We start from the raw sequence: 21,676 nt of genomic DNA on the forward strand, positions 1-21,676 counted from the left end.
GAGAAAGGTAGAGAAGAAGAAATGGAAGGCCGGCCGGCCGCCCGGCCGGCAGCTGCCTCCCGCTGCAGGCAAGAGAGAGCCTGCCTCTCCGCGTGTGGAAGGATCCCTCTTTGTAGCCCACAGCAGGTCAGACCGCCAGGGTGCACCGCAGGGTCCGTGTGCAGCACCGACGGTGCGGTACGGCCGCGTGGCGTGCGGGCGAGCGAGGCTCCGTGCCTAGGAAGCCTCGTCTTGCAAGACCTGCGAGACGCGTGTTCTCCTAGGGGGAGGACGGCCGTGCAGCCGGAGTTACGGAAGAGGAGGGGAGCGGGAGAGGAGCCGAAAGAAGCGTCTGAACTGGCAAAGCCTGCTGGCAGCGCCAAGAAACAGAGCTGTGGTGAGCCCCGGGCCCTCAGGGCCCTGTCTCTCTCTCCCCTCTTCTGCGTTCTGGTCCCTCCCTGCCCCTCCCCTGGCCCCCTCTCTTTCCCACACCGCTGCTTTTTTTTGTTTTCCTTTCCTCCCTTGTACCTCTGATACTGAAAAGCCGGTCCAAGAAACTCTCTAAGGCTCGTTTTGGAGTTTTAGAAAGCGGGCATTCTTCATTGCAGCGCTGGATGCACGGGGGATAGTTCCACCTAGCGTGCGTGCCACAGCTTTAGCACAAACAGGTCATATAGACTAACTAATTGCATATGAATCAGATTAGTATACGTATACATAAAAATGATGGCAACTGATTATCATAGCACTGCCTACATCCGATCACGCGCAATGAAGGATCCATTTGAGACGAAGGGCTGCTTTTGCGACCACCGGCCCATTTGAAGTTCTTGCTGGCTGTCCTTGAAGTCTTTATTCTTGTCCTTGGTTCTTTGATCTTAAAGCTTAACGCAGTTTCAATCGCATGCGGTCAGTTTCAGCATTGTTCTCATCTAGTCATAAGAGCAAAGAACTGCAAAACTTAGGAGTACCTACCTCTGCTAGTTAATTGCTCGGCTATACTTTTGTCTATTGTTTCAATCATCGTGTTAGTGTAAGATTTCTAATAATTATTTACTAAATCTCACTTTTACAGTCACCTAGCAGCAAACCAGTTTCCACGGCTGGTGCAAAATATTAAAACCATCCAAAACTATTTAGACGTGCCATACAGAATGTATGGAAATATGCTATCAGAGGTGTCCCAGGGGCAGGGGGAGCGTCGGGGGGGGCCCCGAGCCCCGGAGCGGACTCGCTGGCAGGACTCGTTAGGCGCGCGACTGACCGAACGGACACCGGCCGGCCGGCCCCGTTGCCCTCCGGGCTGCGTTTGCGCTCCCTTTGCACGGGGCGAGGGGCCGTGAGGGAGCCCAGGGGAGGAGGAGGTGAGGCGCTGGGGGGGGTCGGGCCGTGCCCCCCCTGTTCCTGCTGGGCTCCAGCTGTTGCAAATATTCTGGTAAAGAAATCAAAATTTAATCACATAGAAGAGTTAGGTTTGATTAAGAAGTAAAATTGTGAAGCGTAACGTATAGGATTGTTACGTTTGAAACGTAGCCATAGAAACTTTAGGAACTGCGTTACGTGTGACTATTGGAACCTTAATATTGTTAAGGTTGGAAATAGCTAACCCTAGAAACCTCACCAGGAAGTTACAGGTTTTTCTATGTTCCTTTTCAAGAAACGAAGGAAACCGTCGTGGACGCCAGTTTGCTGCTTGGAAACCCCCTTACCCTTCCCATCTTGATTTGAGTATCGAAGATTCCAGTCAGTAGAGCTAAGTGTAACTGACCAATGATTGTTTTTAAATAAGAATATTGATAAGCTTATATAATCAAAGGACCAATCCTTAGAAAGGTTAAATTTAAGAACGAGCATAGTATGCCTTTTTATGGAAAGAGCTTACGTAACAATGACCTGACAGAAAAAGTCTGTAAAAACTGACGGATTTTGATACTAAGTGGGACACGCCTTTGGAGGAGCGATCCCCCGTGTCCCCAGCGCTGCGATAAACGAAGTGCCCGCTTCTTAACTTCACGTTGGTGTTAAGGAGTTCTATTCCGGATTTCGGTAACGGTTTTGGCGACCCAGACGGGACCTTGCGAGTGAGACCGGACGAGATCGAGTGTCGATCAAACTCCGGCCGGCGCCGAGGTATTCTCGGGGAGAACCATCGCCCTCGACTCACAAAGCTCCTCGCGGCGTTCCCTGGAAAAAAGGTAAGGCGCTGCTTCTTTGGAATTTGTTTGGAAAGCCTGCCCGTGAGGCGCGGCGAAAGCTTCGCAGGGTTGGGGCTTGGAGGGTACCCGTTTGCAGTGGAAGCCTAGGCGTCTGCCCCTAAGTCGTAAGCGAAAGCTATTGCTGGGTTGGACTTTGTGTATTATTTGGGACAACTGTCATTTGCGTTTGTTTGGTATTTGGGATTTGAATGTATATAAGTATAATGGCACTAGCAAAATTGTTTAAGAATAAGAGTGCAGGAAATAGAACTGCTGATGAAAAGATACCAAAAACATCACCGTTGGGATGTTTATTGGCACACTGGGGTGAATTGCAGGAAAAATGGGAAACAAACAGAACTTTGAGTTATAATACTATATTGCAATTACTGTTGTTTTGTAGGAGAGAGAGTAAATGGAATGAAGTGCCATAGGTAGATTTGTTCTTTTTAAGTGAACGCAGCTGACGGGGACCGGAGGGGAGTCTCCCAGCAGAAGCTCTGGTTACAGCTAAACTGGGAGAACAGAAAATTGAATTTGAATTGACGCTAGAGTCACCTTTTCAGTTTTAAATACCTTAGAGGGAGAGTTAAGTTTTGAAGAAATTGGTGGTGTTGGTGCAACAAGTGAACGAGAAACTAGACCCTTCTTTAAATCTTTAACAATGAAATTAGGAAAGCAACGGGTCACTCGGCAGTTTTTGTACGTGCCAAATTCTCCTAAACTCCTGTTAAGGGGAGATCTACTGGAGAACTTAGAGGCAGAAATTAAATTAAAAAATGGAGAGATTAAAATTTTAATTCCAGAAACTAAACGTATCGAAGCAGTGGCTTTGTTGTTACAGGATGGTTACCGAAAGCAGAAGATCATACCAGTCAAAGTATAATGCTGTAATTCCAATCGTCTGGACTGGGAAGTTCCCGGTAAATCCAAAAAGCAGAACCTGTGAGACTTGATTTAAAGCCAGGATCGAATCCGCTAAGAATTAAGCCATACCCCCTAAAACTGGAAAGCCGGAAAGGGTTAGTATTGATAATACAAAAATTTTTAAGATATAAATTGTTAACAGAATGTGAATCCAAATATAACACCCCGACCTTGCCTGTTAAAAGGCTAATGAAAAAGATTATAGATTAGTTCAACACCTCAGAGCAATAAATCAAATAGTACAAGATATTCATCCGGTAGCAGCAAATCCTTATACTTTGTTAACAACCCTAACAGAGAAACGAGAACGGTTCACAGCGTTAGACTGAAAAGATGCCTTTTTCTGTATTCCCTTGGATCCCAACAGTCAAGAGCTTTTTGCTTTTGAATGGGAAAATCCTGAGACTGGGAGAAAAAGACAATATACACGGACAGTCTTGCCTCAAGGCTCTAAGAATAGTCTTACCATTTTTGGAAATCCATTGGCACGAGAATTAGAGCTTTGGAAGAAAGAAAATAATCAAGAAATCTTGTTGAAATGTATGGATGATCTGTTAATTGTAGCTGAGATGGAAGAACAATGCACAAAGTTAACTATTAACTTTTTGAACTCTTTGGGAATCAGTGGATAGCGAGTGTCAAAAGAAAAAACCCAAATAACCCAGAAAGAAGAAACTTATTTGAGTTTTAAAATCCTAAAAGGACAGAGACAATTAGGAACTGAGAGCAAAGAGGCAATTTGTCGTCTCTCCGAACCTAAGACTAACAAATTAATGACGAGCATTTCCGGGAATGGTTGCGTGGTGTCACCTGTAGATTATCAGTTGTGGCTTGCTGGTCCGACCTTTATAGGAGCAGCTCAAAACCTCAAACGATGGATTGGACTGATGAGACAAGGGGAGTCAAAAGAATCTCAGTAGACATAATAAAGGGGGATGAGAGATGATGTTTAGCGCTTACATTGTTGAAATTAGCTGAGGCAAAGACAGTCTTTGATAAGAAGAGCTGGTCCCAAGGACCAGCCAATGAGGTAGAGACAGCTCCCGATAAGAAGCAGGAGCAGGCCCCAAGAGCCAGCTAAGACCGGTCTTGCGGCTTGGGTGAATACCAAGAAATCACTGAGCCTGCGCAAGAAAAAAGGTTACTAGCGGTGACGAAGAGGAGTCATCTCTCTTCATCTCTGCGACCACCAGACGACCACCATAAAGAGGCACTGCGCAAGCGCAGTTGAGAGGAGACTATGGAAATGACCTCTCGGAGCTAATTTTAATAGGAAGCGGGGATAGGTCACGCATATGTATAGGCGTATTGTGAATATGTAACACTTGACTGTATAAACTTGAGACAAACTGCCGAGTCGGGTGCGCACGACTTTGGTGGGACTACCCCCCGTGCTGCCCAGCGCCGGATGAACATACCTACTTTACAATCTCACTGACTGCGGAGTCTGTTTTCCGCACGTCACTGATGCCGAGAAAGCTACTTTCAAAGAATTGAAACAGGCTGTAATAGGGGTGCCAGCCCTAGGCCTGCCAGATCTCACAAAGACATTTGAACTTTTCACTCGCGAAAGAAGAGGTATAGCTCTGGGCATCCTGGCCCAATATTTAGGGCCAAGTGGGCGAGCTGTGGCCTACTTCTCGAAGCGATTAGATCACGTGCGTCTGGGATGCTCCGGTCGTCTGAGAGCCGTCGCTGCAACTGCGCTACTGATCCAGGAAGCTCGTAAGTTCACCTGAGGACAAAGGATCGCTGTACGTTTCCCATACGATAACTGTTGCGCTAAAACAGAAAGGGGGGCATTGGTTATCCCCTAGCAGAATGCTGAAATACCGAGTGGTGTTGCTGGAACAAGATGATGTTTACTTAAGAACTACTACCACCGTTAACCCTGTTGCGTTTTCAACAACCGGTCAAGTTAAAGGAGAACTGGAACGTGACTGCTTGCAGACAATCGAAAGAGTTTACCCCAGCTGACTGGATCTCTGAGATGTGCCGCTAGAAGAAACAGACTGGGAACTCTATACCGACGGAAGCGGTTTCATCTGTGAAGGAAAACGTTTATCGAGATAGACAATAACAACCGAGGAGGTAATTGCGTTGCGAACTTTGCCTTCGATGATATCTGCCCAAAAGGCTGAATTGAGAGCTCTTATTCGAGCTCTGGAACTAAGTCAAGGAAAGCGAGTCAACATTTGGACAGACTCAAAGTACGCTTTTGGAGTAGTACGTGCGCATGGAGCGATATGGAGAGAGAGAGGACTGTTATCTGCACAAGGAACCACCATTCAGCATGCAGAACAAATACCGAAATTGTTAGAAACCGTTCAAAAACCAACAGCGGTCACGGTAACGCGCTGTAAAGCGCATCAATTAGGTAAGACTGTTCCTAACGCAGGTAACCGACTGGCTGATAAAGCTGCTAAAGAGGCTGCAGAAAAAGGCATCCTAGCGCTAGTTCCAGAGAAAAGTATAAAATTGCCTAAAGAAACTCCAAATTATAATGAAAAAGATGGAAGAATTAATTGTTAGATTGCAGGCTAACAAAATGAAACAGGACAGGCTGTAATACCGACAGGTCAAATAATAGTCCCGCCCACAATAATAAGAGAAATTGCCCGAGCTGAACATAACAAAGGCTATCGGGGAACAGAAAGTAAAATATGACAAAGATTGTTTAAACAATTATAAGCGGATGTGAAATTTATATATAAAATGATCCCCAAATCAGTAATAAGATTATCTTTGGAATTATTAAATAAGGAAATTTTTTAGGGGAATACTAGCAAATTGATTTTATAGAATTGCCTTGAAAAGAAGGATCTACCCTAGTTTTAGTTGATCTCTTTACTGGGTGGCCCGAGGCTTTCCCTTGTCGCACCAACAAAGCAAGAGAAGTAGTTAAAGTCTTGCTCAAAGAGATAATACCAAAATATGGGGTGCCTGTAAGAATGTCATCTGACAATGGCCCTCATTTTATAGCAAAGATGATGAGACAAGTTGAGCAAAATATTATCTATAGATTGAGACTATCACACCCCATATAGACCACAAGCAAGGGGGGGCGGGGAAGAAAGAGAATGAACTATACCCTTAAGCAACAGTTGAGTAAAATTTGTCAGGAAACCTCACTCACTCACGTGGGTTAAAGCCTTACCCATGGCTCTATTAAGAATCAGAGTATAGCCAGAAGAGAAAGAAAATTTAAGTCATTATGCAATGTTATATGAAAGACCGTATCAAGAGACCTATGTTCTGAGTATCTTGAGTGGCTTTGGAGATATGTTTTTAAAAGGTGTTATGATTTCTTTAAGAAATTCTTTTCAAGAACTTCGTCAGTATGTCTCCGCAGCTGGACCCTTAGAAGTGGACGTAGCAGCGCATCCCTTCCGACCAGGAGATTGAATATATATAAAATCACTGAGAAGTGGAAAGGACCGTATCGAGTCATTTTAAGAACGCTTACAGCAGTAAAGGTCTGGGAGAAGAACCTTGGCTTCATTATTCAAGACTAAAGAAAGCACCAACAGGAAATTGGAAGTCTAAAGAAACTGGCCCTTTGAAACTGAAAACCTGTAAGTAAGTTTCACGTTATCTATTTGGGAAAATAATTGTGTAAAGTTTATAATATTGGGGTTGCTATTAGGAATATTGTCAAGGGCAGTAATCTTTTTGTGTGTTATAGGGTTTAAGTATTTTTTTTGAGGGGTTCTAAACACAAGATAAACAAAATGAAACAATTATTGTTTGAGCTATTAATCTTGATATTAACCGTTTCTGTAATTTTGATTAAAAAAAAAAAAATTCTAGTTTTGGAATTGATTCAAAGTTTTGTAAAGACACAAAATTTAACCTCGATAACAGCCTGCCTTCCGATTCCAAAGTCAGATGAAAATCTAGTTCCGTGGAGAATACTGACATTGAATTTAACCAAAACTTGAGAAAAGACGTAGAACAATGAGAATCATTTTAGCAAATTAAATTGGATGGATTTAAAAGGCAATTATTTTTTTAAATTTGAAAGAAGGAATTATAGCATTTTGAATTATAACATTACCAAACCATCCACCTCACGGACAAAAGAATTAATTTATCGCCCTTCGGGAGAGACTTGTACAAACACCCCTTGGGGCTGTCAGCTGGCAAAACCGTAGAGACAAGTGCGAAAAGGAACTTGGGATCCTATTTAAAATATAAAACGATGTTTGGAATTTACTGGAGTTCCAGGATCCTTGTTAGATCCACCCAGAGTCAGGACCATCTATGGAAATTTAGATTGGTTTAGACAAAGAGAGAAAAATCACACATCCTAAAGAGAAGGGTATGAAAGTTTAGACTTGCAACTCCTCTGACCCCAAAATCCAAAGACCTTCTCTAGTAGCTAAAGCTCTAAGATGGGGGATGTATCTGTAGAAAGTGGAATAATATTTTAAATGATCCTGGCTCCCCTCTTAATAATGGAAAAAAATTAGCTTGGAATTGACTGTATTAAAGGACAGGTGAAAAGTTTAGGGTTAACTGTTTGGGTGACTAGTGATGATATACGATCCACTCACCTTTTCCTGAAGGACAAAAGCAAATAATGGACTTTAGACTTAATAACTCTCTCCTCTCTCTGGAAGAAATCTCCCTTGTGGCCTCGACGGTGGACCTGGGTAAATCGAAAAGATGATACCTGGCAATTGCCAAGTCTTAGAACTAAAATAAGACGGGTATTAAAATCTGTATTTTTACCCCAGTGAACAGCTCGTCAAGAGTCATCTTACTTTGACATCTTTCATTCCATAAACGAAGCGCCTGCTTCTGAACTTCCCATGGGTGTTGTGGAGTTTTATTCTGGCTTTCGGTACCACAGCTGCGGGCCGGGGCTGGAGGAGCCCCAGGTGCGGGCAGTGAGGCTGATGGCGACGGCCCCTCCCTGGAAAGGGGGGGCTGCCGGGGGAGGGGCCGCGGCGGGGCCGGTGGGAGCCCAGGCAGGAGCGGAGCGGAGCGGTGGCCGGGCTGCGGCTGCCCCTCGGGAGAAGGTGAGCGGGGCCGGGCGCCCCTCGGACCGCGAACGTCCCAGGCGGGGGTGGCCCGGGGGAGGTGGGGGCCGCCTGTGCCGAGGCCGGGGGGGGCGGGGCCGGGGCCCGGGCCCTGGGGGCTCGCGGGGGGCCGGGAGCACGTGGGCCGGGGGGGGCTCGGGCCCCGTGGCGGGGCTTGCGCAATCGCCCGGCGGGTCCCGGGGAAAGCCCCGAGGAGGACGGCGGGGTCCGTGCCGGACGCGCGGAGCGGCAGCGGGGCGGGGCCGCGCCGTGCCGGAGCGGCGGCGGCGGGCGCTGCCCGGAGCCGGGCGGGGGGTGCCGTGCCGGAGCAGCGGCGGCGGCGGGGACTGACCGGAGCCGGAGCCGGGCGGGGGGTGCCGCGCCGTGCCGGAGCCGGCGGCGGGAGCGCGCCGGAGCTGCCCGGAGCGGCGCTGGGGGCTCGGCGGGGACTGCGGCTGCGCGGGCGTGGGGGTGGGCGGAAACGGAAGCGGCGTCCCCTCGGGGCATGCCGGGAGCTGTAGTTTCCGCGGACTCGGCGGCCGGGCAGCCGCGTGGCTCTCGGGCGCGGCGTAGTCCTCGCTGCTGCCGCCGCCGCGGCCCCCGGAGTGCGACCAGGTCAGACGCAGGAGCGTTGCCGGTTTCGCGTGGTTTTCCGCGGGCTTCCCGCTGCGCCCGCTCCCTGACCAGCCCTCCCGGGCGCATGCGCCGTCCTGCGCGTGGGGCAGCCCGGCGTTCGCGCGCCGGCTCCGGCCCCTCCGGCGCATGCGCGGTCCCCGGGAGCAGCGTGGCGGCGCGCGGGTCTCGGCGGCAGCGGGCGAGCGCCGGGACCGCGGGTGAGGCGAGCGATCCCCTCCGGCGGGGGGCGGGGGCGCGGGGTGCCTCCTGCCCGCTGGCCGCCCGGGGCTGGCGGGACGGGAAGCTGCGAAGCGGCCGCCGCGGCAGGCTGCCGGTCGGCCGGAGGCGAGCCGGGCCAGGGCAGCGCCGGGGAGTTCCCCGAGAGAGAGCCGGTAGAAGGGAAGAGGGGACGGAGGCGGGCACCCCCCAGGCGCGGCCAGCGGGCGCCTGCCCGAGTCGCCAGAGCTCCCCCGGCCCCGCTCGGCCCGTGCGGCTGCCCCCAGCTCCAGCCCCTCCCCCGAAGCCTGCGCTGTAGCCGCAGGCAGCCCCGAGCCCTGTCGCGAGGGCAGCAAGCTGGCCCTGCGGTGGTCTCGAGTCTCCCTTAACGGGGGTGCCGTTAGCAGCGGCGCGGGGGACGAGCGGCGTCTGCGGAAGCCCCTGCGGAAGGAGGGGCTCCGGCCAGGGTCGAGCTGCGGTAATAACGGTCACTGCTGCCTCTTTCCCTCTCCCAGAGGCCACGCTGTGGGTGCGGTTGTCCGTTCGTCCCCTGGGGATGCCGTTGACTGCAGCAGCCTCAGGCTTGCGTGGGCTGTCTCTGCCTGGCCTCCCTCTCCTCGCGGCGCGGGAGCGCAGAGGGACAGGCGGAGCGCTTACTGGCTGTGGGCAGGAGCTGCGGAAGCTGGAGAGGCCACAGAAAGGTAAAGAAGAAGCAGCGGAAGGCCGTCTGGCTGGCAGCTGCCTCCCGCTGCAGGCAAGAGAGAGCCTGCCTCTCCGGGTGTGGGAGCATCCCTCCTCGTAGTCCGCAGCAGGTCAGACCGCCAGGGTCTGTATGCACGACCAGCAGCGGGGTACTGCCACGTAGCGAGCGAGCGAGGCTACGTGTCTAGGAGGCCTCATCTCGTAAGAGCTGTGAGACGCTCGCGTGTTCCGTTACGTGGAGGACAGCCAAGCGACGGGAGTTCCAGAAGAGGAAGGGAGGAGAGAAGGAGAAAGAAGCGTCTGAGCTGGCAAGGTCTCCTGGCAGCTCCAAGAGCGAGAGCTGTGGTGAGTCCTGGGCCCTCGAGGCCCTGTCGCTCGTCTTGTGCGTCCCGGTCCCTCCCTCCCCCTCTCCTGGCCCCCTCGCTTTCCCATGCTGCTGTGACGTTTGGGGTTTTTTGGGTGGTGTTTGTGTTTTTTTGTTTTTTTTTTTTTTTCTTCCCTGTATCTCTCCTCTTCTGTCTATTCTCTTGTCCTGCTCCCTCTTCCTCTCCCCCTTTCTCTCTCTTGTTCGACTGCCCCCCCTTCCTTTTTCTCTCTGCGTTCTTGTCCTGCTCCCTCTCCCTCTTCCCCCCCCCGCCGCCCCCCGTCTTTGTCCTGCAGCCAGTCGCTGTTTTTTCCTTTTCCATCTCCTTGTCCTGATCTGCATCCACCTCTTTCCCCGCCTCCCAATTTCTCTGGCCTGTTCCCTGGCGTTCTTTTCCTCTCTGCGCCTGTACGTGCCGCTCTGTGTCCCTGCCTTCCTATCTCTCTTCTTTCTACTTTCTCTTTCTCTCTCTGTCCCTTTGTCTTGCTCGCTGTTGCTGTTTATTTTTGTCATTCTGGATCTCACTGTCCCCGTCCTCCTTCCTGTTCATCTCTTACTCTCTCTGACCCTTTGTGCTGCTTCCTGCCCCTTTTTTATTCACCCTCCCTCTCTCTGCAGGGCTCCTGATACTTCTTTTTCTAAATTCCCCAACCCCCTGTGCTTCTCACGGTCTCTGTCTGTCTGTCTCTCTCTCTCTCTCTCGTTGTCATTGTTCTTGTCTGTCGCTCTGCCTTGCTTCCTGTCCCGTCGTTTCTCGCTGTATACCTTTGTCCCGCTCCCTGCTTGTATTTGTATTCCTCTCTGTCGTGAGGACCGTCCCAGTTTTTTATCTCCGTCCTGCCGCTGTCCTGATTTGTCCTTCTCTGCCATGTTCCCTGTCCCTCTTTCTGTCTCTTTTCCTCTGTCCCTGCTGCTTATTTCTCCATCTCCGTCCAGACCCCTGTCCCTTCCCCCCCTCCTCGCCCTGCTGTCCCTCTGCCTTGCTTTCTTTTGCTACCTTTTCTGTCTGTCTCTCTCTGCCCCGTTCCCTCCCCCGTCCTTTCTAACTGTGTCCCCCTGTCCAGCTAGCTGTCTCTTCTTTCTTTTTTCTGTTCCTCAGTATTTTTTTCTTTTTCCGTATCTCTCTCCCACTGCCCATCGCAGTTGGTTTTCTCCCCTCCGATGCTGGCCTGCTCTTTGTCCCTTTTGTCTCTCTTTGTCCTCCTGTCGTGCTCCCTGTGTCTATTTAATCCCTTCATCTCTGTCCTGCAGCCCGTCGCTGTTTTTTTTTTCTCTTCCGTCCCTTTGTCCTGCTCCCCGTCCTTGTGTCTCTTTCTTTTGGTTCTGCCTCCCGTCCCTTTTTCCTTTCTCGCTCCATCTCTCTGTCCTGCTCCCTATCCCTCTCGCGCTCTCTCTGTTTCTGTGTCCGTCTCCTTGCCTCTCCCCACGTTCTCTGTCTTGTTCCCTCTTTGGTTTTCTTGTTTTCCAGGTGGCTGGGCCCGGCTACCCGCGGGGGTGCTTCGGCTCGGGGGTTTGGGGTGGGGGCCTGGCCGTGGCGGGGAAATAAAGCCTGAAACGGCGATCGTGAAGCGACGCCCTGCCTGTGCTGGGGCTGCCCCGCAGAGGCGTGGGGCCGGGCCCTCCGCAGGTCCCGAGCACTCCCCAAAACTGCGCGTGGGGCCCCGGGGGTGCAGGGCTGTGGGGTGGCTACGCTCGGCGTCGCCCGTGGGCGCTGCAGGGTCAGAAATGGAGAACAAGTTTTCTGTTCCTGGGGCTTGACAACAGGCTCGCCTGGCTGATTTTGGGGCTCGGAAACAGACCGAGCTGCTGCGCGGCTTTGGGCCCAGAAACAGAGGTCCGGCCCTGCGTTTTTGGGCCTTGAGAACAGGCTCGGCAGCCGGGTTTTTTGGCTCCCAAATGGGCCCCGAGTCAGCCGGCGTGGGGGCCAAAAGCGGGAGCCGGCTTGGCTGTTTTGGCAGGCGGGTGGGAGGGTGTGGGGAGCTGCGGGGGTAAGCAGGGGGTGGGCAGGGTGCGTGGACCCTCCCTGGAGATGGGGGTCTGGTTGTGTCGGACGCCGAAGTTCGGGAGGCCGGCACGCAGCAGGCCGAACTCAACATCTGCGATGGTCTGTGGGGGGAAAGGCGCTTTTCAGACCCCACGTGCCCTCTTTGAGTGCAGCTCTTCTTTCTGCGCTGCTCAGAATATTTGTTCAGTAATTCATCGCCCAAACTAACGAATGTTTATACGGCGTGTAACTCTGATGTTTAATCCTAATGCTCCGGTTTTGACAGCAGTTGATATACAACCTTATGGAAAGCCCAGGCCGTTGCACATAGCTGGAGCTTGTAAGGAGAAGCAGCTGAAATCAGCCGGAGCTTCACCGCGGAGCTGGGGCTTCAGTGAGCCAGAACTGTAGCAAGCGGGAGCTGGAACGAGGCGGGGCGTCCGCTGTCTGGAGCGTGCGTTAGCCAGAGGCAAAAGTACCTGCGGCTGGAACGAGCAGGAGCCGCGATGAGCTGGAGCGTCTTTTCGCTGGAGCGTCCGTCGGCCGGACCACGCTCCCAGCACGGCTGAAGAGCGGCCCGGCGCAGGCAGGGCTGTCTGCAGCGAGCGGCTCCGAGCAGCAGGGAGGTGAGTTGTCCTTCTGCCAGCGGGGAGACCGGCCTCTTCCCTCGGGGATGCGATCCACGCCACGCTCCTCTCTCTGCGTGGAGGGTCTCGCCCGGTCCGTTCCCGCGGGCAGAAGCGAGGTGGGGGTCCCCCGGCTCTCCTGGGGCAGCCCCCCCCCGCGAGGGGGTGCGGGCGAGGTGTCGTCGTCCCCTCGGTACCGGGCAAAGGGGAGAGAAACCGGCCGGCGGGAGCTCCTGGGGTGCAGAGCCCTTCCGGCAGAATCCTCCCCTGTCTTTTCACCGCTGGCTGGGTGTGACAAGCAGGTTCATTTCTTTGTCTCCTCTTTTCCCAGTGTCACCTTCCGCGTCACACGAAGAAAATCCTGCGTGGTTAATTCCGCTTGCTGCTCAGGTAATCGCACGTATCAGGCTGGGGGAGCGGAGAGAAGCACTTGCGAGTTCGAGGGCACTACAGATGCTCCACGTTAAACCCACAGAAAAGGCAAATTTGCTGCTAGTGCAGAAGAGCTGATGGAAAAATTGCTGTTAACAGATCGTGCCCTGTTCCTGAACTGGTCCCTTGATACGTTTGTGTTTCAGGTGAAAGAACGAAATTTCATGTCTGGTAAATTCAGAGCTGCCTGTTAGCTTCTTTAGGGTCGAGTGTTTCTCTTCTCTCTGTTCATACTGATTTTATGGGCAAGTTGGAGATAGCCTTTTATTTTTTTATGTATAACTGAATTTTTAGGAATATGTGGTGTCCCTGTAGTTCACTTTTGAGCACCTAGATGCCAGTAGAAATGTAATGGGTGAAACATGATGGAAACGGGTACTTAAACTTGATTTTTGTTTGATTTTTTTTTTTCCCTTCCCCATTAAGAGTGTTGATGGCATGTTGTCCCGTGGCACAATCCCCATTCCGTTCAGCGGAGTCTTCAGTCTAGGCCTTTTAACTAAAAAAGTTCGTCCTTCCAAAAAAGGACTAGTCGTTCATCGGACCGAGGCGTAGACTTGGAGAGTCGCTTAAGTACGTGATCGGAATTAAAGCCAGCTTTCAGTTAATGTTGCTGCCGTTGGTCTTTGCTTTCATTGCTTTCTCCACCACTCTGTCATGGTTGGGAGCTCTGAATCGTAATTTTTTTCAGTCTCTAACACATTCCACCCCCCCCCCACCCCCCCCCCCTCAAAAAAAAGGAGAGGCAGTGTCTAAAAGTTAATTACTTTCCTCACAAATGCGTGAGTAAATAAAATCTGAGTTATGATGATTAAAACCATAAAAATGACGCCAGTCCTGCAGATCTGGACTATTTCTGAACAGGCATTCATCTCACGCAAAAGTCGTCAGGGTACGGGTCACCTGCGCTTCATGCTCTGACGAGACAAAATGCTGAGGCAGGGATGAGCTCTGAAAGAAAAAAAAAAAAAAAAAAAAAAAAAGGATACAGGGTCACGGTTTTGTTTTGTTGTTGTTTGTTTTTAAAGAGTGCATTATTGACTGGTGCCAGCCTGCAGAGCTCTTCTGCTGCCTGACCTCTCCTTCTCTTTCATGGCTGTAATTGTCATTTGGATAATCGTAGAAGAGCAATTAAGTTACTTGCCTCTGTGAATGTGCTGGTAATACCAGGAAGGCAAATGCTTGAACCAGTAGTGAATAACTTGGCTACAAGTAGAATTTCTGAAGGAAGAACAGCAGCAGCAACAGGAAGCAAATAGCAAGTGACCAAAAATTTGCGTGTGTCAAACGCATCAAAGCTTTATTGCCAAATGTTGTTTGGCAATATGTTCCAAATGGCTTTTTTTTGGTAAACGTAAATTTTCAGGAAGTTCAGGGTTGTGCGTGGCAAAACGTGTCCCTCTGCGTACGCATCCTGCTGGGTAAATAGCATGGGTCACTGGCAAGTCCAGCGGCAGGGCTGTTGTTCCCTACTCTCGACGTTGCCGTAGTAGCGTTGCGGTATTGAGACCTTAACGGACGGGCTGAGGAATGGAAGGAGAATGCCCGTTTTCTGTAAGGGCTCAGAATGCCGACCCTTTTCTCTGCCTGCCGCTCCCCTGCGCGTGAGATGAAGCTGTTTTATTTTTCTCCCTTGTTCCTGGTCTAAATATTTCTGGAGCTGTTGCTGCTGTGGGTTTGCAATTTGTGTTGCTGCGTTTTTGTAGCATTCTAGCGATGGGTCGTTTCTACTGTGGCGAAGCATCGAGATACGGTTTTCGGTTTAAAGCGTCAGAAACTACATTCATCGAAACCGGTCACTGGCGGCGTAGGTGAAACCGATCTGGCGCGTGCAGCTGTGCTCGCAGGGATGCTCGGTGGCTCCTCATCAAAACGGCAAGGGGTGTGTGTGTGGACATCTGTAGGGTTGCGCTCTGGGTCCGAGAGCGTTAACGTGTTTTTGCTGTTGGAAGATGGAATGGAGCGTGTGCCTGTTAAATCTCAGGGCAGTCAAAAGCTAGGAGGGACCCTGAGCGGGTTTGGTGGCGCAACTGCTGATTTAAAAGATCTTGACCGTTTGGAGCAACGGCCTGGAAAAAATCATTCCTTTTTTGCAACGAGGCAGTTCACAAGGACAGATGTGTTGCTGTGCTCTTTAGCAAAAATACTCAACTTGGGACATATAGGGTGATGAAGTCTTGGCTATACTAAGGCTTGAGAAAATGTATGTAGGTCTCTATGTCTGTCACCTGCGTGTATCTAGGAAAGTGAGTTCTAGTGAAACTAAAGTTACCAATGAGTCAAAAAAAAAAAAAAAAAAGAAAAAAAGCACAGTTGTCTGAAAAATGCAAAAGCTTTAGTGGCCTGTGTCAACAGCTGTACCGAAGATGATGCAAAAATACTTTTTGCTCTGCTCAGTCGTACTGTCTTCACAAACCTTCGCAAAAAAAGGCAGCTTTGGATTCCTACCCAGTTTTATGCTAAAGTTTTTTGTTTTGTTTTGTTTTTTTGTTTGTTGGGGTTTTTTTTTCCCCCTCTCTCAGGTGGACGTCAGCTGCCACCATTTCACCGTGGTTGCCCTTTCTTCTGCAGTGAAAGTACAAGACAGATGGAAAGATTCCGTAGTGGTCTGCAAGTACAAGGTACGCCTACGATGTGTGTCTGCATTTTTCCAAAGGTACTTGTAGTATGGACTTTAAAGTTAACATTAAGAATGTGCCAACTCTCCTTCCACATTTTTTCTGTGAAATACTTTAATACGAATACTAAAACTAAGGTCTGTTCTGGAGCACGTTACGCCTACGCCAAGTTGACTTCCCTCTGTCTATTTCCTCTTCCTGAAAGCATGTAATCTTCTGTTTCCGTGCGCTTACTAGTAAATGATACCGTGAAAATAATTTTGTACTAAAAGAGGGGAGGAACTGTTCGTAAGAGTTCAGCTGTTCAGAAGAAACGGGCTTTGTTTTCACGATAAAAGCTTTATGCTTCTGCAGTCAATGAGGTTTTTTAAATATCTTATAGGAGTACTCGACAACCTTACTGAGATAACTAGCACCTGTACTAAAAGCAATCAAGGTCAAAGAGGAGACGCGGACAAAACAGGACAAACTGGCGTCGCTTCCGTGTGTTTTCCAGGTTTTCCCAGGAAGCATCAGCAGCCTTGTAACTAGTGACAGTGAGTCCTGAGGTGGTTTTGGTGAGTTACTGCTTCAGTAATGTATTTTTATTGGATGTATATAAACATGGGCACACCCTTTTAGTGTAAAGTGAATTACTGAGATTTATTCTTTATTTTTCATTTTGCTTTTTGAAGTTTTCCACTTCACTTTCAGCTTTATTCACCAAACAAGCAAGATGCAAAGCAGCAGCAGCAGCGCAAGGGCTGTAGCTGTTGCGGTGGATCCGTAAGCATAGATTCTGATTGCATACGACCTCGTCCCGCAGCCTCCCAGGGTTATCTCCCTGCAGCAGTGCTGTAAGGAAGGGAGGAGACGTTTTCCAACACCGGCAAGAGTGTTTACTTGTATGCTAAGAAGGTGTTCAAAATGGCATCAATTAGCCTAAATGCTGATTTTAAGCGTTCAAATCGCTCTTAACTTTTAAAGGAGCTGGTGTATTTCGAGCTGACCTGTTTACCTGGAATCCTCCTTTAGCTCAGCGACTCTTCTTGTGCACCCCCAGCCTCCGCTGGCAGGGTGGTATGAGAAGCTGGAAGGTCCTTGACTTAGTATAAACACTGCTTAGCAACAACTAAAGCGTCGGTGTGTTGTCAACATTGTTCTCATCCTAAATCCAAAATGGCCCTGTACTAGCTACTCAGAAGAAAATTAACTTTATTCCAGCCGAAACCAGGACAACCCCAAACCCCCTGATTCTGGGTCTGCAACGGAAAACACCGAACGAATTTGGGACTCCTGGGAAAGCCAAATCCACCTGGATTTGTGCAGCTGGAAAGCAAAAAAACCCACCCCATTTTCACGCACAAAACCACAACCAAAAGATCTCCCCTTTTTATGTTGTGGAAAAGCACTGAAACATACCCCAAACCGAGTATTTTGAAAAAGCAGAAAACTCCCCAGTTTGGGGAAGATTGGGGGTGAAGCACAGGCAGTTTGAGGGGCATTGCTGGGGGTCCTCCCAGTGTGGATGATCTGGTGTGGATTCTCTGTTGCGGGTTATCCCAGGTGAGTTACCTGCTGTGGATCATCCCGGGTGGACTCCCTGGGGTAGGTCATCCCCACCCGTGTCCCCCCGTGCACCTTTGTACCCTCCCCCCGTGTGTGTTTCTCCCCCATATGCCCCCCTGTTGCTCCGGCCTGCCCCCTTCACCCACGCGAGTTTTTAACCCACGCGAGTTGTTTCCCCCCGCATCCCCTGCTCTCCTATCTCCTGCCCGCCCCCCCCCCCCCATTCCACACACCCACCCCCCCCATCATCCGTCAGGCTTCAGACCCCTGGCATGCTGCCTGCACCCCATTCTCTGTCATTTTTTTTTCTTCTTTTCCTTACAAGTTGTTGTTGTTGTTGTTTCTTTTTAATGATTCAACTGGTTTTGTTTCAAGCCACGAGTTTTCCCACTTCCGCCCTTCCGATTGTCTCCCCGTCCCACTGGGGGCGGGGGAGCGAGCGAGCGGTCGCGTGGGGCTTCGTTGCCGGCTGGCGTTAAACCACGACACGAGGTGAGTTGGAAGCCCTGCCTGGCTAATGCTGGAGGCTCTCTGTGTTCCTCCTGCCGTCTTGACGGGCCGTCCTTGTTCTTCATTGCCGCTTTATAGCGAGCGCCTCTTGCTCCGTAAGCAGCAGTACTCGGGCCGTGCAGGTACTGCGCGTTGCAGGCAGCAAAGGGCAATTGTGACGCTTGCTGGCGGGAGCGGCAAGGAGTGCGGAGCCACGCTCCTGTAGGGAGCAAAGATGGAACCTCGAGGGCTCTACGGTCATCTGCTGAGGACATCTAATATCCCGACGCGCCTCTTTTGCTTTCCCTGCTTCCCGTCTAATTACTTTGCACGCCGGAGGGCAGGGCGGTAAGTAACACCGTGCAGCGTCTCTTCGATAAGAGACGAGCCCCGCACAAGAAGCCTTGCGTGCGTGCAGGATTAGGAGAGCAGAGTTGTGATAGCACAGAGGTGAGGAAAGGTGCGCCCGCCCCAACAGAGCCCCAGGATCGCCAGGGTATCGCTCACTTGCAGGTCGGCCGCTCGCATCCGGTCCGCTGGGACGCGCCGTTTCCTGCTGAACAGAGCTGCCCCTCTGGCGCGAAGCAGCTTTGGGTCTCTCGTGGCCTGCCTTCAGGCTGTCACCTGAACCAGGCGTTATTTTTTTTTTTTTTTAAATCTCTCGCCAGCATCTGTTGACTGGCTGCTGTCCCTCCCACAACCCTGATGCCACGTGCAGACGGATACAGCAGACCCTGGGGCTTGGTCCAGGGCAACCCCCCCTGCCGTTTGCAGGTTCCCTGTGCTGCTTCTCCTCTCTAGAGAATGGGGTGGGGGGGCAGGGACAGAAGCGACCGCCCGCATTGTCTGTTGTTTGCGCTTGACTGCTGTAAAGGCTCCAGCCACTCGGGTGCTTTTTGGAACGGAGGCAATGAAGAGGACTGCCCGGGCTGCGAGTGGGGAAAGGGCAGGGAAACGTAAGCCCTGTGCCCCCAGTAAGTAGCTGCCGCCTGTGGCTGGTCTCTACTGGGCTGAGCTGTCAGTGGTGTCTCATCCAGCTGATGCTCAGAAGAGGATCGTTGCGGGGGTGCTGCTGGCCGGCGAGCGAAGGTGGGAAGTGGCGTTGGGGAGGCGCGCATGCGCGGTGGTGCGTGTGGCTGGGCCCCCGCTGTTGCCTGGTAACGGAGAGGCTGTACGGCAGGTGGGGATGCGCGCATGCGCGCTGGTCCTTTTACGGCGCTCGCCGCTGTTGCCTAGCAACCGTAGCGCGACACGACGCCTCTGCAACCGCGCATGCGCGGTGCCGGGCTTTACGGCGCTCGTGCTGTTGCCTAGCAACCGAGACGCTGTACGGCAGCTCGGAGGCGCGCATGCGCGGTGCGCCTTTTACGGCGCTCGCCGCTGTTGCCTAGCAACCGTAGCGCGACACGACGCCTCTGCAACCGCGCATGCGCGGTGCCGGGCTTCACGGCGCACGTGCTGTTGCCTAGCGACCGAGACGCTGTACGGCAGCGGGGAGGCGCGCATGCGCGGTGCGCCTTTTACGGCGCTCGCCGCTGTTGCCTAGCAACCGTAGCGCGACACGACGCCTCTGCAACCGCGCATGCGCGGTGCCGGGCTTTACGGCGCCCGTGCTGTTGCCTAGCGACCGAGACGCTGTACGGCAGCTCGGAGGCGCGCATGCGCGGTGCGCCTTTTACGGCGCTCGCCGCTGTTGCCTAGCAACCGTAGCGCGACACGACGCCTCTGCAACCGCGCATGCGCGGTGCCGGGCTTTACGGCGCCCGTGCTGTTGCCTAGCGACCGAGACGCTGTACGGCAGCGGGGAGGCGCGCATGCGCGGTGCGCCGTTTACGGCGCTCGCCGCTGTTGCCTAGCAACCGTAGCGCGACACGACGCCTCTGCAACCGCGCATGCGCGGTGCCGGGCTTCACGGCGCACGTGCTGTTGCCTAGCGACCGAGACGCTGTACGGCAGCGGGGAGGCGCGCATGCGCGGTGCGCCTTTTACGGCGCTCGCCGCTGTTGCCTAGCAACCGTAGCGCGACACGACGCCTCTGCAACCGCGCATGCGCGGTGCCGGGCTTTACGGCGCCCGTGCTGTTGCCTAGCGACCGAGACGCTGTACGGCAGCGGGGAGGCGCGCATGCGCGGTGCGCCGTTTACGGCGCTCGCCGCTGTTGCCTAGCAACCGTAGCGCGACACGACGCCTCTGCAACCGCGCATGCGCGGTGCCGGGCTTTACGGCGCCCGTGCTGTTGCCTAGCGACCGAGACGCTGTACGGCAGCTCGGAGGCGCGCATGCGCGGTGCGCCTTTTACGGCGCTCGCCGCTGTTGCCTAGCAACCGTAGCGCGACACGACGCCTCTGCAACCGCGCATGCGCGGTGCCGGGCTTTACGGCGCCCGTGCTGTTGCCTAGCGACCGAGACGCTGTACGGCAGCTCGGAAACCGCGCATGCGCGGTGCGCCTTTTACGACGCTCGCCGCTGTTGCCTAGCAACCGTAGCGCGACACGACGCCTCTGCAACCGCGCATGCGCGGTGCCGGGCTTTACGGCGCACGTGCTGTTGCCTAGCGGCCGAGACGCTGTACGGCAGCGGGGAGGCGCGCATGCGCGGTGCGCCTTTTACGGCGCTCGCCGCTGTTGCCTAGCAACCGTAGCGCGACACGACGCCTCTGCAACCGCGCATGCGCGGTGCCGGGCTTTACGGCGCCCGTGCTGTTGCCTAGCGACCGAGACGCTGTACGGCAGCGGGGAGGCGCGCATGCGCGGTGCGCCGTTTACGGCGCTCGCCGCTGTTGCCTAGCAACCGTAGCGCGACACGACGCCTCGGCAACCGCGCATGCGCGGTGGCGCGGTTTACGGCGCTCGTGCTGTTGCCTAGCAACCAGAAGGCGGTCCTGGCGTTCGGGAGGCGCGCATGCGCGGTGGCGCGTTTTGCCGCCCTCCTGCTGTTGCCTGGCAACCAGAACGCGGCACAGGAGCTCGGGATCCGCGCATGCGCGCTGGCGGCGCCTTTCGCCGCCGCTCTCTTACGCCACCTCGTGACCAATGTTCGGTACTGCCGCTGGGGAGCCGCGCTGGCGCCTCGTGCCAAGCGCTCGCCGCTGCCACCCTGCGACCAATGTTCGGTACTGCAGCTCGGAGGCTGCGAGTGCGCGGGGCTGCCCCCGTCCCGCACGTGCCGTCCGACGGTAACGGCAATGCGGCGCCGGCGGGAGGTGCCGCCGCGCTCGTTGCTTCCTCCCGGTAAGGAAACGCTGCCGGAAAGGAAAGCTTGCATGGGCTGCCTCTGCCGGGCCTCCCTCTCCGCGCGGCGTGGGAGCACAAAGGGACAGGCAGGGCACTTACCGGCTGTGGCCAGGAGCTGCTGCGGCTGAAGCTGGAGAGGCCAGAGAAAGGTAGAGAAGAAGAAATGGAAGGCCGGCCGGCCGCCCGGCCGGCAGCTGCCTCCCGCTGCAGGCAAGAGAGAGCCTGCCTCTCCGCGTGTGGAAGGATCCCTCTTTGTAGCCCACAGCAGGTCAGACCGCCAGGGTGCACCGCAGGGTCCGTGTGCAGCACCGACGGTGCGGTACGGCCGCGTGGCGTGCGGGCGAGCGAGGCTCCGTGCCTAGGAAGCCTCGTCTTGCAAGACCTGCGAGACGCGTGTTCTCCTAGGGGGAGGACGGCCGTGCAGCCGGAGTTACGGAAGAGGAGGGGAGCGGGAGAGGAGCCGAAAGAAGCGTCTGAACTGGCAAAGCCTGCTGGCAGCGCCAAGAAACAGAGCTGTGGTGAGCCCCGGGCCCTCAGGGCCCTGTCTCTCTCTCCCCTCTTCTGCGTTCTGGTCCCTCCCTGCCCCTCCCCTGGCCCCCTCTCTTTCCCACACCGCTGCTTTTTTTTGTTTTCCTTTCCTCCCTTGTACCTCTGATACTGAAAAGCCGGTCCAAGAAACTCTCTAAGGCTCGTTTTGGAGTTTTAGAAAGCGGGCATTCTTCAT

At 53.4% G+C, this 21,676-nt stretch overlaps 2 long non-coding RNA genes across 4 annotated transcripts; one reads left to right on the forward strand and one right to left on the reverse strand.

Moving 5' to 3' along the window:
- Window positions 1-2,472: 2,472 nt before the first annotated feature.
- LOC128153523 (uncharacterized) lies at window positions 2,473-7,847 on the reverse strand. Of its 2 annotated transcripts, XR_008238997.1 has the most exons (3): window positions 7,658-7,847; window positions 7,318-7,362; window positions 2,473-3,173 (listed from the first exon to the last, which is right to left on the reverse strand). It is a non-coding gene; the product is annotated as an uncharacterized LOC128153523 (long non-coding RNA). The 2 variants fall into 2 exon arrangements; XR_008238996.1 differs by lacking the exon at window positions 7,318-7,362 and having other exon boundaries at window positions 2,473-3,117.
- Window positions 7,848-9,383: 1,536 nt separating this feature from the next.
- Window positions 9,384-17,025, forward strand: LOC128153500 (uncharacterized). Of its 2 annotated transcripts, XR_008238980.1 has the most exons (4): window positions 9,384-10,003; window positions 15,587-15,685; window positions 16,179-16,239; window positions 16,376-17,025. It is a non-coding gene; the product is annotated as an uncharacterized LOC128153500 (long non-coding RNA). The 2 variants fall into 2 exon arrangements; XR_008238979.1 differs by lacking the exons at window positions 15,587-15,685; window positions 16,179-16,239; window positions 16,376-17,025 and adding exons at window positions 12,964-13,022; window positions 13,491-13,598.
- Window positions 17,026-21,676: the final 4,651 nt, after the last annotated feature.

Source organism: Harpia harpyja, chromosome 17 (assembly GCF_026419915.1).
Source record: "Harpia harpyja isolate bHarHar1 chromosome 17, bHarHar1 primary haplotype, whole genome shotgun sequence".
NCBI classification, from domain to species: Eukaryota; Metazoa; Chordata; class Aves; order Accipitriformes; family Accipitridae; genus Harpia; species Harpia harpyja.